General features: G+C 38.1%; 2 protein-coding genes across 7 annotated transcripts in view; one reads left to right on the top strand and one right to left on the bottom strand.

Moving 5' to 3' along the window:
• LOC125801117 (zinc finger protein 850-like) overlaps positions 1-19,567 on the bottom strand; it is a 527,199-nt gene that overhangs the window by 308,848 nt on the left and 198,784 nt on the right. The gene's annotated exons all lie outside the window — the stretch shown is intronic.
• LOC125801170 (zinc finger protein 585A-like) overlaps positions 1-19,567 on the top strand; it is a 272,387-nt gene that overhangs the window by 82,054 nt on the left and 170,766 nt on the right. The window lies entirely within an intron of this gene.

The following is a 19,567-nucleotide window of genomic DNA, read 5'->3' on the forward strand; positions in this document are numbered from 1 at the left end:
AAAATAGAATTCCTGTATCTAAAGTGTAATGAATACAGTAAGTGGAGTAGCTAATGTATTCTATGTTGAGCATGATTCACATGTTATTCAACAATTTTGTGATTCTGCTGTAACCGAAAATGGTTTCAGTCATTTGCCAAACCAAGTTCATTTGTTAGCTGAATGCAGACAATACAGATTTTTGCATTCAGATTGTTGTGTAATGTGATCTGTCAGATGGTGTGACACCAGGTCTTATGGTGAGAGTTTCAGAATGAAAAAATAAGGATTTTGTAATTTATCATAACCTCATCAACGTGACAGATGAGGAATAGTACCAGCAAAGGTCACATTATTTATGGTACTCTTTTTAGAAGGTTTTCCATATTGAAAGAATTTGATTAAAGTCTTTCCATGTGTGAAAGAAGCAGGATAATTTGACTTGCATTATCACATTTAGATCCCTTTTAATTTAATCACAATAACAATCATGTCACATCACACAACAACTCCAGTCACAGTTTCAGTAAGTATCTGGGTTGTCTGCTCTAGCTTTCTCAATTATTTGATAAACTGATGTTGGAATATCTACATACACCTGCTGGTGAGCAATCAATGCCAGTATATACTTCACAAAATATACCTTCCCAGCTTGACTGATCAAGATTCTGAATACAGTAATGGAGCTGTTATGTGTTGTAAATATATGGTCAGCTGTATTTGTTTCATAATACTTAGTAGTTTTGTTTTCCCTAAAAATAATAGCAGAAACATTAGGTGTAGTCTGCGTGCCTGTTGCACCTTGTAGATCATTAGGAATGGCTGTTGAGAGAGTAAAGACAGCAGCTTGTGTGACAAACTCTGGGTCTTCTGTAATCATATAGTTATTTAAAATTCTTCCATGGTCTCTTTCATGTTATAGGTGTTTACTAACGTATATAACTATAGGTGTGATTGTTAAAGGTATCCGCCTGCGTGTAGGTGCGCAGTGTGTAAGAGTGTTTTTCAGTGTGCGTTTGCAAGAGAGTATGTGAGAGTGTGTGTGTGTGTGGGTGAGGGCCTGTCTGCCCCTCTCTCGCCCCCGGTCTCTCCTTCCCTCTGCAAACTGAGGTTAACTGAATGCCTGTAAAAATGAATAGACTAAGAGACGCACATATTATTAGGCAGTAATGGCTTTGTTTGCAAACATAGACTAATATAAACATTCATTATTAATTTACGTACTATTAATTGTAACGTACTTAAGTTCTTAACGACTTTTCAAGGAAAATAACACTTTCACTTGTAAAACATATTGAGCAAGGGCCGAAACATTAAATCATATTCAATCTCAGTATAGTCATAATTCTTATATAATCACCCTAACAATATAAATTTGAAGCTCATAAGCATGTTTCCATAATTATTAGCATCCATTTTTAACACATTTTTATTGATAAGTAATACTGAACACTTCACTAGTATAATTATCAGTGACACTCACTGTTCTGTCCCTTTAGAGGTAGATCAGAGCTTATTTTTCAACACTCTTCGTTGATCAGCGTTTAACCGCAAACATCTCTGTCTCTCCAAAAGGCTCATTATCGGGAATATCTCAGTCTATGTCTCCTCAACCGTTATAACTCGGCTCAGGAGCTCATAAAAGTTATCGGGAAAATCTCAGTCTATGTCTCCTCAACCGTTATGACTCGGCTCAGGAGCTCATAAAAGTTATATTACCACTAATACAGTATATTGGGGTCTATGGAATCAATAATATTTTATACTTATAATAACTGTTTTTTGTCCCGTTATATTAGCTGTACTGCTCGGGCTCAAAGAAGCTCATAATGGTTCATAAACAAACATATAGTTTACAGACAAACAAACAAACAAACAAACAAACATTTATGTTTATAGCGCTTTTTCTCTTGTGTCATATATATTTATTTAATTCTTGTGTATTTTCTTGCTTTGTGCTTATAAATTTACATATATTAAGAGCTCTGTATATACTAAAAACATTCAAGATGGTAACCACAGCATATGCTTTTAAACAAAGACAGTGACAAACAAACACATAGCATTTACCTTTCCCAGGTCTCTAGAGATCTCTGTCATTTATTTCTCTCTCTCTCTCTCTCTGTCAACACTCAACACTCTATCAAAACTTCCTGTTAGGCTTTACGTTAACGGATACTATTCTAACAACTCTTCTCAGCACACGTCTGTGCTAATTAGTGTAGTTCATTCTATGCAGCAATATTGCACAGCAAATTTAATTGCCATCATTTTAATATTTTAACAAAAATGGAGATCTCAGACATTATTAAAGACAGACTTTAAACAGACAACACAAAACATATACCCCGCTAGTCCTAGTTAGGATAGCTTCCCTCGCTTCTCCGTCAGTTACAGTGGCGTTCTGCACTAAGCGTTTTTCTCCGAGTGAAAAACAATCTCCGCTGTATACAGTCAGGATCGAGTGTTTCAACTTACGCTCATGGAACAGAGAAGCGGGCTTGGTTTCGTCCTTCTGTTAGACAGACAGGTGTCCAAGTCTTTTCCCCTTTTTTCTCTTACTCTTTTTAGGCCTTTTTAGCGCACGCTCTCTCTCTGGCGTCACTCTTATTATATCTCTTGGCGCACGCTTCTCTCTCTGGCGTCGCTCTTATATATTTCTCTTTTTCTGTGTTCTCTTTGTTATCAAGTCTAACGTAGTGCTTTCGAGATCGCACTATATGACGTGTCCCGTCTTTAACGCCCGGGAGATAAAACATACAACATATACTAGACAGACAGTTAACATGCAACTATTTTATTGTAACTTACTTGAATTTAGGCGTCTAGACGCTAAGATGCCCATCAGGCATTTTTATTCAATTTGGTCAATTGCTTTCAATTTATAATGTTATATACATATTTCTAAACATGTATATATCTTTCTTTAAATCACAGCCCTCGTCTGCTTATTATACAATTACAATTACAAATATAATTAAATTACAAATGCACTTAATGGTTATTTTGTCTTTTATGAAAATTTAATTTTCTTTTAATCTCTAAGGCAATGACATCTTTGTGACCAAGAAAACACAATATTTCTTTTTCAGTAATTAAATTGAAAAAGGTTTTTATGCTCACCTTTCCGTCAGCACTGAAGTGGATTGTCTGTTCTTCGTCACAGGATGTTACAGCTGCTTGTCTCTAAGCGTTACTGCGTATGGGTTCTTTTTCGAGCCCCGCGGCAGGGCGCCAGAATGTCGTGCGTAATTTCACGACTCTTGAGGCCTCCCAGAAAGGGAAGCCTGGGCTAGCTTAAATGAGCTCTAAAAACTTATCTAGTCATGCATCACTACAAAAGTTCTAAGTTCAAAAGAAAGTAGGTAAAAACAGACGAGAACCTTAAGTTTAAAGAAAGGAGAAGGCGAATCGTTCCGAAGTTCTAAGTTGATTCTTTATTGTTCTTGAAGTCAGCCAGATTCAGTCAGGAGGATTCAGTCTTCTGATAATTCAAAGGAATACACACACTTTTATACAGTATTTGGGTGAACAACGGTGGGGGCTTTTGGCACACCTGTTCTTCACTTGGGCATTCTTCTCGTGAGAGAGTCAGCAACGTCTGGGTGAACAACGGTGGGGGCTTTTGGCACAAGTCAGACAAAACCAAGGTCGCCTCGACCAGCACCTCGCGCCTTGGTACAGACTGTACAGGCCTCAGAGAAAGGGTCAGACACCTGTTTTAACAGAACTTAGTGAACTCTAGACTTTTTATCCAAATATATTATTATAAAGGTAATAGCATATATTGATCACCAATTTAGGGCCCACACCGTCCGTTAGGTCAGCAAGCTAGGGTCACTGAGCCTCAAGTAAGTAACGAACTTAAGTTACATTATGATAATTTACTGTTATATATATATATATATACACCTGTTGCCTTATTTGGATTCAAGATACGCCCACACGGCGAGACGAGAGATCTGGTGTTCTGTCGACTTGTGCTACCCTGACAAACCGTGCTACCCTTTTGTGTATATTTAAAGGTAAAAGTACAAAAGTAGCACAATATTAGAGCATGTTTCCAGCAGAAGTTCATGTACTATGTTTGGATAGTCTAAACCACCGTATCAGGGTAAAGTTATGGTAGTAAGAGTTTATTATAATCTTTTTTTTATTTTAAGATAATATTTTATTATTATTACACTTTGACAATGTAATGACAGTGAGTCCAGGTTATTAAATGAACAAAAAATATTAGAAAAACAGAATTATTATAGTACACTTGAAATAATAATACAAATGTAGGTTAGCACATGCGCAGTGTCTTTAGAAAGCGCGTATCGATGGGTAGCATCACTCGACAGAACACCTGGCATGGCAGAATGTGTTGAATAAAATACGTGTTCTTGTCCTGTGCGGCCCAGCCTCACCCAGTCTCTACCTACAGCGGCCCCCAGATAGAATAAGATTGAGACCACTGCTATAGAGCCAGAGAACCAGCTTAAGTTCCAGACCTGAAGATTCAGACCAGTAGTTCCAATGCGCCCTGTAGCTTTAGCTGTTCGCCAGCTAGCGACGTGAAAAAGGAATGTTGCGCTATCTAGCTTTGTGAGCTACTACAAAATGACTAACGTAAATGAATCTTCTTTAACAGGCTTTAGTAACATCTAACATTAGCTTTTTTAAAAGTTACAGCACGCCTTGGAGCTGCTGGTCTGGATCGGCTGGTCTAATTTTAGGGTAGAGAAAATAGTGTTTAGGCCGCGTTAAAGTGCATGGTAAATATAGTTAAACCCTCCTGCACATATTATTTAAGCAAGCTGGAGTAGAATATGAAAAGCTTACCGTTTATGATTATTTTTCTCAGGTCCATAACTGAGAACATCAGCACGACTGTTTCTGTACTGACACGTTTTCCCAAGATCTTCTTTAAATAAATGGAAGATTTTTAGTAAGATTTTTTGGCAAAACTTTGTACATTAATCCATCCACCACCAACAAAACTCTCACACTGCTCCAGAAAAAATCTCTAGAAAGGACGATACCCATTTAATAATCTCTTCCAGGTTTGCCGGGTCACATCCAAGTGAATACAAAATGAATGGATTCATATGAAAATAATTAAAAATAACTAATTATATTATAAAAATAAATATAACTAATTATATTAAATAATTATACAAAATACTTTCCAAAATCAGTGGAATGTCCTGGACATGTGGATAGTTGCTATTTTTAATTCATCATTCACCCCCATTGATTGAGTCCTTCTTTCTTAGCAGCACTTGTGTCCCCATTTTAAAGTGTCCGGGTGGAAACAACGTCACGCATCTCTACCAAGCAATTTAAATATATATATTTAGATTATTTTCATATTATTTTTTTATTATGTAATAATTAATCAGTGCTAAGCGTCACATACACAGAACAATAACAGCAAAATAGCCCCACTTAGTTCCAAAACAGTTTAATAATATGGATTGTTCTTCCAACCAATCAACACATAATATTTTTGCATATGGACTGTTGAATCATGGGTATACAATAAATTACGTGAAACATAGTGAATAAAATAATATTAACATTTTATTTTGTATGTTTGACGACGCCCTACAAAAAGGAGTCACCCATCCGGGTGAAGTGCGTTAGCAAAGTCCTGGTGCCCCGGGCAGAGGGTTGGCAGGTGGTGGACGGCGCGGTTGTCGCTACTGCTATGAAGTCGGTGGCTACGTGTGTGCTCTCTGATGGGCAACAACTTATTGTTGCCCATCTGAAAAATGACGATTGTTCTCTAATGGAAGAAGGACAGTCCTACATTTTAAAAAACTACAACCAAACCACCCGCTATGGGGAGTTGAAGCTGTTCGTCAGCTCTTCCACTGCTGTGTTTAAATGTGCTAGTGTTCACGTGGCCACTGACTTAGAGGCATGGTGCGACCGCGCCGTACGCCCCCTCTCCGTCAAATTTGAGAAGCCAGGGAATGGCGAGCAGTACTACACCGTAGAAGGCAACGTAATTCCAGTGAGTGGTAGCAACACAGAAGTCCCTTAAGTCAGTGACAGTAACATTATATATTATATCAGTGGCGTGTCGTGAATATAGTGGGTACCCCTTCTGCAACCACCCGCCCTGCCCTTAACCCCAACATCCCCCGCCCGACAGACACATTGATATATTCTACAATAACTATATATACTCTGTCTTGACTGAGTTATATGAACTTAATACACATAAACAGTCCACAAATACAGCTACAAACCTCAAAAGTATACAATAGACCCAACAATAAATGCTTAATGTTCCTACAAGTACAGGCGTTTAACAAATATCACTCATTTGTATCTCTACAGGACGCCAGAGCAGCTAAAACATGAAGTACAAACAAAAATCACCAGTCACACGGCATATTACTTAGTTTCACGTTGAAGGGCAGCCTTTAAAAAGGCTTTTTAATATAATATGACACAATATCTGTCTTATTTCCATGATAGTTAGCTAAATATTTAATTAATCCAGCATGCGCTCTCCGTTTTACTACTAATCAATGCGCGTAGCCTGACCCCTTCATCCGAGCACAGATAAGGGGCTAGGCAGCCATGGCCCCGCCCCCGGAGTGAAAAGCATGAGTCTTATTGGTTAGATTGTCCTAAGACTTTTCTAATAGACTCATTACTACACCCTTCTCAAAATAAGGAGAAGGGTCCGCGGACACGTGAGCAGAAGACATTTTAAAGAGCTTTGATTGGTCAGTACCGCTGTCAATCATACAGTCCTATAGCAACGAAAAACACAGGCTAATGCTTTGAATTAGTTGCTGTTTTTTTAGTTAATCTATAAAATAAATGCTTACACTTGCAATAATTATATACATCCTGATAAAAAAATGTAATTATTTACATGCACATTTGGTCAGCCCCTTAGAGGCCTTACTGCACATCACTGATATGTATATTGAATATGAATTATTGTCCAGCCTTAAGTATTATGTACATAATATATACATAATACTTAAGGCTGGACAATAATTCAATAATTTAAAATCACTGATTGTCTCCAATAATGTTTTTGTAATTTTTAAACAAATATATTTTTATTAAATATTGGCCTGGAGTTCTAAGACAGCAATGGTCCTCCAACTAAAAAATATTCTTAAGAGGCGTTTAGTATTTACAGCATCTTTTACCGACTGACGTTCATTAGAGAGAGCTGCGTCAGTTCAGTGCATTAATTTGAGAAGGAAAGATAGAACCCAATAGGCATATGTATAGCCATACACCTTATATAAGGTATATACACCTTATATAAAGTTCTTAATACCAATACAGAAATGAAGAAATTTATTGTGTGTAAAGGATGATTTACACTTCTTACATAGGTATAGGCTTCATAAATGTATTTAAAGTAAAAAAAAAAGGATTTATTGATTTTAATAGTTCCTAGAATTTTTTTTGTTACAGATACTAACATTATACTCTGCGTAATTGAGGGAGGAGTCATGGCAGGTGTGAGGTTTTCGTGCATTTGCGCTTGATTTCAAGTTGATTGCGATGTACTAAGAGAAAGTACGTGGGATTTTGTCTACGCACGTTTTGATAAATCCGGATTTTTTTGTGCGTACGGAACTTTTCAGGTCTGAGCGTACGGAACATTTTAGTAGGAAGTCTACGCAAGTCTTAGTACATGAGGCCCCAGGGGTTGACATTGCCATGGTGAACAGCTTCATCACCAGCATCCATACACACATATTGTAAACCCCAATAATAACTGGTGTTTTTTTTTAGCTCTGCAAACTCAAGTAACCCCTCCCTTTCCAGTCCTCTCTGTAGAGATTATCCAGGTGCATCATAACAGATCCAACTGAACAAAACACTATCACCTAAACCTGATTGTAATTTTTTTTGTTTACTTTACAATACAAAGTTTCAACTTTTCTATATATTTCTGGTCTGCAACAATCTGCCCTCTTTTCAAGACTGTCAAATCTGTTTATCGTGTACATATTTTGAATGTCTTGTTTTTTTATAAAATATATACTAAATATACTAAATATACATATATAATTATTTTGAACTGAAAGGCATATTAATGACTTCATTGGTTGGTTGATGCAGTTTGACAGAGTTGAAGTCTCTTTTCGTGGAAGAAGAACCGTGGGAATTAAAGGCATTTGTGACCAGGCTGTGGTGGGACATGCTTCTAAAGCAGACCTGGGCATTGTAAGGCCAGCGGGCCACAACCGGCCCGCTGACTATGAGATGATGATGATAAATTATAAGGGAATAGTTAAATCTGTTGCGCTGTCCGCACCAAAAACATATATTATCCAGATCTAATCAAATAATATACACCAGGAATACAACTACCTATCTGTAGATCAGTGTAACATTTTAGAAATATTTGTCCTATTAAATAAGCAAATCAGAGGGTTATCAAATGATAACTGCTGAACATTGTGTAACATTGTTCATTGTATTAAATATTCAGTTAAATTTTATTTATATAGCGCTTTTTACAACAAAGGTTGTCACAAAGCAGCTTTACAGGAAAAACAGGTCCACGCCTCTTATGAGCAGCACCACAGAGATGCCAATTTTATGGTGACACAGTGGCAAGAAAACACTCCCTTTAAGAGGAAGAAACCTGGGAAGGAACCAAGACTCAGTCCAAGGAACCATCCTACTCGGGTTGACTCGCTCAGTACAAACAAATAACAAACAAAAAAACAAATAACAGAACAAAAACAGTACAGAAAATTAATGTGAACTATGGCTAATATAACAGGTACTAATTTATGAATATAAGAATGTGATGGGCACAAACTATAAAGCTATGGCTAATACAGAAACAGATACTGAGTGTGTTAATGTTAATCAGTGCAGGGTTGCAGAGCTGGAGTACAACACAGTGGGCAGTGGAGAGCCAGGCTGGGAACATCAGGAACAGGGCATCTCCATGCATGTAAAAGAGATAGATAACAGAGAGGAAAGGAAGAGAAACAAAAAGCAGGAGTTAGAATGGTTGTGTAATGATTCTGATGAGTAGAAGAGCAGGGCTGATTCCTGAAGTGGACACATCCAGGCAGACCGGCCGACCCGGCATCTCAGCAGTGAGAGAGAGAGAGAGAACAGAGAGGGGAGGGACGAAAAAGGGGTTAGAATGGTTTTATGAAACTCTGCTGGAGTGGGATGGGCACTGGTTGCAGCAGCTCAGGACATGAGGAGAGAAAGAGAAAGCAGATGATTAGGACAGGGTTTATATTTGCTGGATAAGCTGTAAGAGGAAGACATTGTAATGAGACATTACTCAAACGCTTGAGCAAATAGAAATGTTTAGAAGAGTCTAGATTTAAAGGTGGTGTTCCTCCAGAAGTGGTGAATGCATTCGGCACAAATCTGGAAAAGAAAGACTGCATTATTGCTGACAACACTGGCAAAATGAAGCTACTCTACTCTGCTATCTCTACTCGCAGCCAAGGGGGACTACATCTGACGACTACAGGCTCAACGGAGATTCAAGAAGTTCCAGCCATTGTGGATGACGTCTACACTTTCGAGGGTCTGGTCTAGGGTTGGGCGGTATTTCGGTATACCACGGTATTTAAATATGGTGACGGTATTGTAAAATAGTGACGGTATATTAACCACGTGACGTGCCAAACCTGATCTTTGAAAAACGTATGTTTAAGACATTCTGCGCATTCACAATGAAAGAGCAGTAGAAGTGGTAAGCAGCTGATTGGTTATGATTGGTTATGGGGTGGGGCTTCTCACTGAGGAGATCACACAGCAAAAACTCAATAAGCTCTACAGGTTTCACTAATTTTCACCAAAATTATCGCCACAAATAGCCACATTTGTGCTGAAGTGACAATAAATCCCTATACTAACCAACCAACCACCAAAATAATCAGATTTATCAGTTTATCCTACAGCATGGGGTGTTCAGTGTGAGATACTCAAAGTTACAGCTGTTTCCTTAAATATTCCTCATCTCCTATTTCTCTACAAAACAGTTTTTTTTTATGTCACTCACGCTCATATTCTAATCCCATACAGAATTCTGCAGTTTCCTCAGAGTTTTCTGTCATTATTTCGCAGCTAGCTCGAGCGCTGTAAATATAAGCAATTCTGCGGACCGCAAGGCGCTGCGCGCTGCACCCCGCAACCCCTGCTCCCCTTCGCGAGCAGAAACGGAACAACACCACCCGCTGTTAAGCTGCTGTAATGGATACTGTAATTTCAGTTTGTTTTATTTTTTTCTTTTAATTACCGTTTTTATTAGTTTCAGTTAAGGGGAACTTTCACTTTCAGTTTTCGTTATTTCGTTCGTTTTCATTAACAGTAATACGTTGTTATATGGTGATCATCAGGCCGTAGCTTTATATAAAATAAAAATAGTATTGAAAACAGATGAATATTTCCTGGAGCCTGGACTGACCCGAGATTTTCCATTACTTTCCTCGGGCCGGGTCTCGTCCGGGCTGAGAAATAAAAATCAAAGTATCCTGCTATTTAAAAGAATGGAAAATTTAATAAAAATAATAATATAGTTTTGCATACTAGAGTTTAGATTGTCTGCCTGAACCCCAGCGTGAACGCGAGACTGAACCCGAGCGTGAACGCGAGCTCATCCGCGCTTTTAAAGCTCCGCAGCATCTAATAAAAACAGATTCACAAACAAACTCTGACACTATTTTAACAGTGTTGGTGCAAGCCTGCTATTTGCGCAGGATTTATCATAGGGCCACATGGGTCAGAAATCACCCTCATTCATTTCCCAGATTATTTCATGCTGGCTGATTTTTTTCTTTGTTTTCTCTCTTTCATGATTGAATATTACAAGGATATTACTTCAGTAGTGAGTGAGGGCAAATACTTAATTCATATTTGCAAACTGTTTCTCATTTTGCACACAGTCATACTGTGAGAATTTCAGGTTTACTAAATAGGTGGACCCAAACCCAGACACGACAGATGCAGAGGGAGTTTCAACCAATCATCTTTAACATAATGTTAAACAGTTACATGTGATTATTATTATCTAGCTAGCTGTTCACATATTCTATTATATTTGGCCTGTAGTCTACTGTAGTTATTAACTATTTTAATTAAAGCTGCATTAGCTAAATTCATTGGCAGGTTATTTAGCAAAAATTCGAAGAAAAAAAAAAAAAACAATTCGAAAAAAAATCGAATGTCAACAGCTAATAATAATTACCTCTAACTCTCTGACAATTAATGTGCTCACTTAAACCTAAGTAACCTAAACCTATTCAAATATTATGTACAGTTATTTTATGTACCAAATATATAAAAAGTAGAACTATGTTGGAACTGTTGAGAAAATACTTCACAACTGGAGCTGTGCTGAGCTGTGAAATGCATGTGTCTGATCCATGTGTGTAAGCCTGATGGATCATTTATTAATAAACAAAAAAGAGAAATAAAAATGAAGATATTTACTGCATTCTTGGAATAGAACATTATTAATGATGAACTTGTTCCAAAGATATATCAAAGAAACATGGTTCAGTCGGATCACTTTTGACATATATTGTACATAAAATGATTAACAAGACACATGTAAACTTTACCCTATCGCTCTGTGAACTAATTTTTGATTTCCATTTGTTACAGTGCATGTTTTTATTTTAATTTTTTTAGGTACGCATATTTTGTCTCCAATAAAGTACTGAAGTTGCTTTATTGCTTACGCCACAGGGCTAGTGTTGTTTGAGGACCAGCTGATGCAGGTTTGTCTAGAACATTTGTATCAGGTAGGTTGTATCTCCACCCACAGCCAAGATGGACTACACCGTGCACCTTTACAACTATACTCTTAAAACTACAACTTTAAAGGGTTCTAATGTGGAAAGAGTTAATGAATATAAGCACCTTGGCATATGGCTAGATGGCAAATTTACTTTTAAGCACCATATTAACCTCTTACTGCAGAAGCGCCCAAATTAGAATGCTTAAAAGCGTCAAATATTCTAAACACACCGACCAACTAACCGATTCATATTCTTTAGTACTACTTTAACTACCTGCATGCAAATTTACAGCCATCTACATGAAACCAGTCGCCAGAAATCTCCAACTGAAAACAGCCTGTTTTTTCACATTGTTTACATGAAGAACACGCCTCCCCAACAAAATAGCCTTATAAAATAATATTAGTGTATAAAATAACATCAGATTATTTTATAGAAAATTCACTTACTATCACAGCATCCACAATACAGCACTGATCCGCAGATAAAATATCAAAAAGTCCTTTATTCGCCTGCTCACTCCTCCTCAAAAACATGCGTTTTTTTTCAGCGCAGTCGGAACGTAATATTCTCAGGCTTCTAGCGACCACTCAATGTAATGTTTTCACGTAAAGTTGTACGTGAATACAAAGCTAAGGATGTCCTCTTCTAGATTCCGTGGTTTTTACTGGTCCAAAAACAACTGTTTTCCTTGAGTGGCAGTCTTTGTACCAATGGCGTGAGCGCTGGATCAAGTTGTTGTTCAGGGGTGTCCAAACAAATCAAGTCATAGCTTTACTCCAGAATCAAACAAGTGATTGACACTTATTTCATCCAATAGTCCACCCTCATACGAAAACATTGATACGTAATTTGCCCTGATTGGTCTCTTATGGCTGGGGGTGGGGAATGCGCAACCGTGACCACGGTGCGCGCTGTCCCCAAAAAAAAAAAACACATCACAACGCTGAGTTCCAGGGCGCACTCAGAGCGCACACGTGTGAGTTTGTTTCGAGCGATTTTTTCTACTTTTAACTGTTTTCGCCAGTAAGTGTAGATCTCCAACATTTTTGGACACCATGGTTAGGAGGATGTTCACTCTGGCTGAAGTTCATGACCAGTTGTTTAGGTCTGATGAGCTGGAAGACGAGAGTGATGACGGTTCAATGGCAGCTAGCATGGACTCGGAGGACGAGGACGCATTCCTGCGTGGAATTGATGCTGTGCTCGACATGTAAGTTTTTAAATTACGATAAATGTACATAAACTTTTAGCCTATTAGCAATAATTATGTATTAAATAGCTAATATTGTTTAGCTAGTTGCTAAATATTAGCTAGTATGAGGTCTAAAATAAAACTTACCCTGCTGCTGATCCACGGCCGTTTTAGCTAGCACCTCATGATGTGAAGCATGTTGTAGAACATTACTCACTAGGCAATGCAGAGTAAAATATAGAATGCGTAGAAAACATGTATTTATTGTATATTTAGCACTATTAAATACATGCTATTAAATGTAATATATGACTATTTTATTATTGTACAACTATTATATACATGCTATTAAATGTAATATATGACTGTTTTATTATTGTACACCTATTATATACATGCTATTAATTGTAATATATGACTGTTTTATTACTGTACACCTATTATATACATGCTATTAATTGTAATATATGACAAATTTATTATTATAAAACTATTATATACATGCTATTAATTGTAATATATGACAAATTTATTATTATAGAACTATTATACACATGCTATTAAATGTAATATATGACTATTTTATTATTATACAACTATTATATATGTGCTATTAAATGTAATATATGACTATTTTATTATTATACAACTATTATATATGTGCTACTAAATGTAATATATGACTTTTTTCTAAATATAAAATACAGATTAAGCAAGTGGCTGGATGTGGTTATGTCATGTGTGACAGGTTATATGTGAGGTTATTTGCCAGAGAAATGTTGCTGTTTTATTCATTTGGTCATGTTCTCTCTTTTCTGACAGTGAAGTGGATTCATCCAGCACTGTTCCACCTTGCGTCCCTCCTTTGGAACCACTCCCAGGACCTTCATCATCTGTGGACGTCCCTCGCACCTCCGCTGGAGGACAGGCTAATGGCAGTGGCACCAGGAGAACAGGCCCACCTCCAGCAAAAAGAAGAGTGCTCATACCATCACCTCCACCACCTGAAATCTCTTCGCACACCTCAGCTGTGCAACAATCATATTCAGATGCCAGATCCAGCAGGCAGAGAGCAAGTGCAGCGGAGAAGTGCCCAGCCCCATCACCACCTGCAGCACTGGAGAGATGGTTTGACAAGTCCGAGGAAGACGAGCAGCCTCGTCCACTGCAGTTTCGCCCCAGGAGGACCCCAGGAGTTCAGCTGGATTTTCAGACAGACTACAGTGCCTCAGATATTTTCCAGCTGTTCTTCAGTAAAGAGGTGATCCGTACCCTGTGCAGCAACACCAACAAATATGCGGCACAGAGAAGCGTGCAGGGCATCAAGAGGTCAGCCTGAGTACGATGGTCTCTTCCGGCTGAAGCCACTTCAGGAACAGATCTTGGCTGCCTGCAGGGCCTACTACCAGCCACACCAGAACCTCTCTATTGATGAGCGCATGGTGGCCACCAAGGCAAGAATCAGGATGAAGCAGTACATGAAGGACAAGCCCACCAAGTGGGGGTACAAGCTCTTCATCCTGGCTGACAGCTGCAGTGGCTACACATGTGACTTCAGTGTATACGAGGGAAAGGCAAGGAAACCATCAGGAAATGGCCTGAGCTTCGACGCTGTTGTCAGTCTGCTCCATGTGCCCTCTCTGGGCACAGGGTACACGGTGTATGTTGACAACTTTTACACCAGCTCAATGCTCTTCCGTCACCTGCACAGAATTGGTTTTGGGGCCTGTGGAACCATCCGTGAGACCAGGATAGGCTTCCCAAAAACAACAGCCAATGCCCTGCCAAAAAAAGCAGACCGTGGTGAGATGCGATGGATCAGGGATGGCCCACTGCTGTTTGTAAAGTGGAGGGACACACGCAATGTCAAAATGTGCTCCACTGTCCACAAAGCTTACAGCGGGCAGTCTGTGCAGCGTCGTGTCAGAAGCAAAAATGGAACCTGGTCCACCCAACAGATCTCTGTGCCGGAACCTGTGAAAGCATACAACAAGTTCATGGGGGGAGTTGACTTGTCTGATGCTCTCATAAAGTACTACTCTGTGACACAGAAGACCAGGCGTTGGTATGTGAAGCTGTTTCTTCATTTTGTTGACATTGCCGTGGTGAACAGCTTCATCATCCATAAGGAGATGGCCCTGGCAAGGCAGCAGAAGTCTCTCAGCCAGAAGAGCTTCAGGGAGGTGTTGTGTATGGAACTGGCTGATGTTGGGCAGCCACAGGTATCCATACCTGCAGAAGTCCCCAGTGAGCCATCGATGCCTCAAAGTCCAGAGTGTGGACCACAGGGGTGCTTCCCTGTTCCAGTGCCTGACATGTCCACTGAGAATCGGCTGAAAGCCACACAAGGCAGAAGGAAATGTGTGCACTGCAAGATGAAAACAATGTTCATGTGTAGATCGTGCAGTGTTCCACTCTGCATAATTGTGGACCAAATGTGCTTTACAGAGTGGCACGACCAGAAGAGCTCTTAGGTACATATACTTGTAAATAGTTTTAAAATACTCACTTTCTTGTAAATAGTTGGAGTTCATTGTGTTCTGTTTTTGCCTCCTAAAATCCAACCCCTCGTCCACGTCGTAGGAGGTGGTAACAGCACATTGCAGGTTATAATGTTTGCAGTTGTACTGGCTAACGGGGCTCTGGTGTGGACATGTTTTTAGAATGAATGAACTATTGCCTCTAAAAGGCAATATGTGGTGTCCGAAGTTTTTTTTTTTTTTTTTTTTACATTTTTCATGAGGTCATATCATCAAAAAATATTAATATTACTCTGAAATGGACTTACAATAGTTTGTTTTATCACACAAACAAAAAAAAATTTAACAAACTCTTGTTGTATAGTGACAGCATTTTTTTTTGTATTTGGAGAGGTTAGGGACACTTTGGAGAGGTTTTGAACCCTTTGGAGACGCCTAGTGGACACCTAATAAAATGCTTTGTATCTTCTCAATGCTTTCTTGTATCTTTTTAAAATTTTGTAATTTGTTTGACAAGTCCCTACTGAATCAGGAAATGTAGAGCATGACTGATTTTACATTACCAACATCCATACACACATTGTAAACTCTAAAAATAACAGGCGTTTTTTGTTTTTTTACATTTTCTTCTGCATTTGATGTTCTCAAATGGAACCTAAATAATTGAAATAAAAGTCTGGAGGTGAATTATTTATTTGTCCCAAGTGTCTACTTCAGTTTAAGCCCTGAATGGTCATTGTGCTATATGTAAAACTTAAGATATTCAGTGTTATAGCATAGTAATGCAAACGCATGAAAATGAGCAAAAAACTGCATCTGCAGTAAGGGGTTAACAAGCTTTCGGGTAAGCTAAGGCAAAAACTCGGCTTCCTATATAGAAATAAACCATGCTTTCCAATGCACACAAGAAAAAAGTTTGTGGAAGCAACGTTTTTATCTAAGCAACTACACTCAAACCACTAGATTTTGTGTATCATGCGGCGCTAAGATTCATTACTGTTCACTCTATAAAAAAGTTGGATGGTCTTCTCTTGCTGTGCACCGGGAACACACTGGTTTATTTTCGTTTTAAAAAGAACTTCCTCACCATATGCCATCCTTCAAAACATCTCACAAAAACTTAAAAAAAATAACAACCTACCAGACTCACTCCAGTAACTGGATCATCGAAAGTTTTAACTGAACTGGGAAAATCTGCTTTTCGTTACAGTGAACCAGCAAGCTGGAATTAACTACAGGAAACTCTAAAGCTCAGCTCGCTGGTGTCACTAAATCATTTTAAACTTCTAGTCTCTAACCACCTTCAAGGTGATCTTTATGATCTTTGGTATGTTTTCAGTTTCTTTATTTTTTTGTTAACCTTTTAGTTTTTAATGCTGGTTTGTTTTAGCTATTTTTCCACATTTCTTTTTAGTTTCTTTATTTTCTTTTGTTATTTATCTATTCTTTCCCTTCTCTATGTTTGTAGAAACTAAATAAAATAAGGCTTAGAATCGAGTGTCCTTTTTAGTACTTTTAACAAAAAATACATAAATAGCAAGCTTCCATCAACAATAGTTATATCTTTTCAAGACAGAGCAGTTTAGTATTTTTTTAGATGCAATAGTACAAATATAGTGTGTAAATACCCATATGTATATTTAAGACACAAATAAAAAATTTATATTTTAAACAGTACCCCAATTATTTAAATATCCAATTATTTTAATGATTATTATTGCTCAGGCTTATGTTTTAGGATTACATCTTATTTTAGAATTAGTATCTTAAATTTTAGCTATAGGATTGATTTTAGGTTAATATACCCCTTTTTTTCTTACTTTCAGAACTACACTGTTAGTTATATATTTAAACCCTTAATCAGAAATGTACCTTTTAAAGTTAGTTTGTAAAATAAAATATCATCTTAAATTAAATATGTGGCCCACTCTAAAGAATACACTCATAAAGAACAGAATTATAGATGAAATGAACAGAACTAAACGGTGCAGGTCTGGTTCGGAGCTTAATGTCCGCTTTACTCTAACGAGCAGAAATAAGAGTTTCAGATTTACCTCAGATTCAGTGAATATGAGCGGGAGCAGAGCGCGGGGTCCTGCAGCACGGAGCGTTTTCCCTCAGAGGAACTCTGATCCACGCGGGGACTCAGAGCGCTCTCTGGTTAGCAGTGTTAGCGGTCCTGGTGTTCAGTGGAGGCGGAGAGAGCGCGAGTCAGTCCGGGGAACAGTCTGTCGGAGCGGCGCTGCAGCGGAGAGTTCACGGCTAGCGCAGAGCAGCTAATACACGAGGCTAAACACAGCTAGCCGAGCTGGCTAAGCTAACAGTGCTAACAGAACTTTACTTATAGAGAGATTATCCCAGCTTTATCCACCAGCACACTCTCAGTATGGACTTCAGTGTCCTTAAAATTACCGGTTAGTTTAATTAATACTGATTATTAGTGAATTTAGTTCAGTCTGTGAGGAACTTTATCCTCCTCGCCTCTCCCGCGCTGCTACTCCCGCATCTCCGCTGTTCTCTCTCGTCCCGTGGGCGGGCCTGTTCCAATCCTCTACTCCACCCTTCACCTGTACACTTCTCCCTCAGTAGATCCCTTAATCACTTTTAGCTAACCTTCCTGCATTAACACAGAAAATAAATGAAAAATATGTACTCTGTACGGCTTTTGTTTTCTTTTTAAACTATTTACACAAACAATAACTATTTTGAGCCTGTTAGTACCTTTTTAAACCATTACTTTGAATTTATATGATTTTATTTATTACTGTATTTATTAGCGTATCTATTTTAGAACTAGGGAGTTTTACATTTTTTACCCGGGGTTACATGAGGAATATGCGAGAGGGGCGTATCCCATAGTGAGATACCGAATGAATGCTTGAAAGAGAACACAATTTACATTTAGAAAAAAAAATTGCAAGAAATAAAAAAAAATTTATTGGACGTGAAACACTGTTACTAGTACTGATACATTTACATTGGTCAGTAAAAAAGCAACTGCTTTGTTTGTACATTTAGCTAGGCTAGCTATCAATAATAGTAGTCAGTAAAACAGGAAATGCTTTGTTTATACATTTGGTCAGTAAAATAGCAAATGCTGTGTTTGGATATTTAGCTAGACAAGCTACAAATAATAATGGTCAGTAAAACAAGCAACACTTTGTTTGAACATTTAGCTAGGCTAGACATTAATAACAATGGTCAATTACTCAAATGTAGAATTTGGTAATTAAGTGTAGTTGGTGAATGACTATGCTCTTTAAAAAACAAAACAACACAACTGTCAAGCACTCACAATAAAAAAACTTTATAAACATGAAATCAAGTTAAACACATGCTACTCTACCTTTGGAAGTAATTGTATATTTAACCCTTTTAAGCCTGAACCAACAAAAAAAACATCTTTTTCCGAATTTCAATCTTAAATTGACTATTATGTTACACTTTAACACAAATCCATTTTACACTGGATTTCTCTGTTGGGCGCCTTTGAGTATTTAACAAATAATAACAAGACAATCTCAGGCCTATAGGTTTCATGTCAAACTTATGTTGAGAAAACACAATGAGATTGCAGATCTGCAATCTAAAAGCCGTTTATTAAAACAAACAGATGAGTAAATATAGAGGTGAAGCAATACAAAGATAATAGTTTGTAGTGGATAAAAACAATTAAGAAACTACATGATTTGGATATTCTTAGTACATTTTGGAGATTAAAAACCTTTAGCAACATATAATATTCAATAAGGAAAAGATAAGAGAGCATAAAACGTGAATAATACAACAACCAAATATCCCTCTATGCTAACAGATTTTTAATCAGAACGACTGAACCATAGACAAACAAGAACACCATCAGAGGGAATGAATGAGCCCACAACCTCACTGCGCTACACAAGCCTGGAGGAGGTTGATTTCAGTATGGGAACTACAGATGGAGCGTTTTATTTAACCTCTGGAAAGGAATTTGTTGGCCTCTCTGCAGAGTCTGGATACTCCTCCGGTCCACACGGCAGTACCCGGCACTCGTCTCTCTGTGGCTCTGGGTCTCACTTTTGGGAGCACTCTCTGGAGTTCCTCAGGTGGTGTTTTCACTTCTTCTTTCATGCAGATGGGCCTAGTGGTTAATAGTATTAAGCTAAGCTATGCTAAGC

The sequence above is a fragment of the Astyanax mexicanus genome, chromosome 4 (genome assembly GCF_023375975.1).
Source record: "Astyanax mexicanus isolate ESR-SI-001 chromosome 4, AstMex3_surface, whole genome shotgun sequence".
NCBI lineage: Eukaryota > Metazoa > Chordata > Actinopteri > Characiformes > Acestrorhamphidae > Astyanax > Astyanax mexicanus.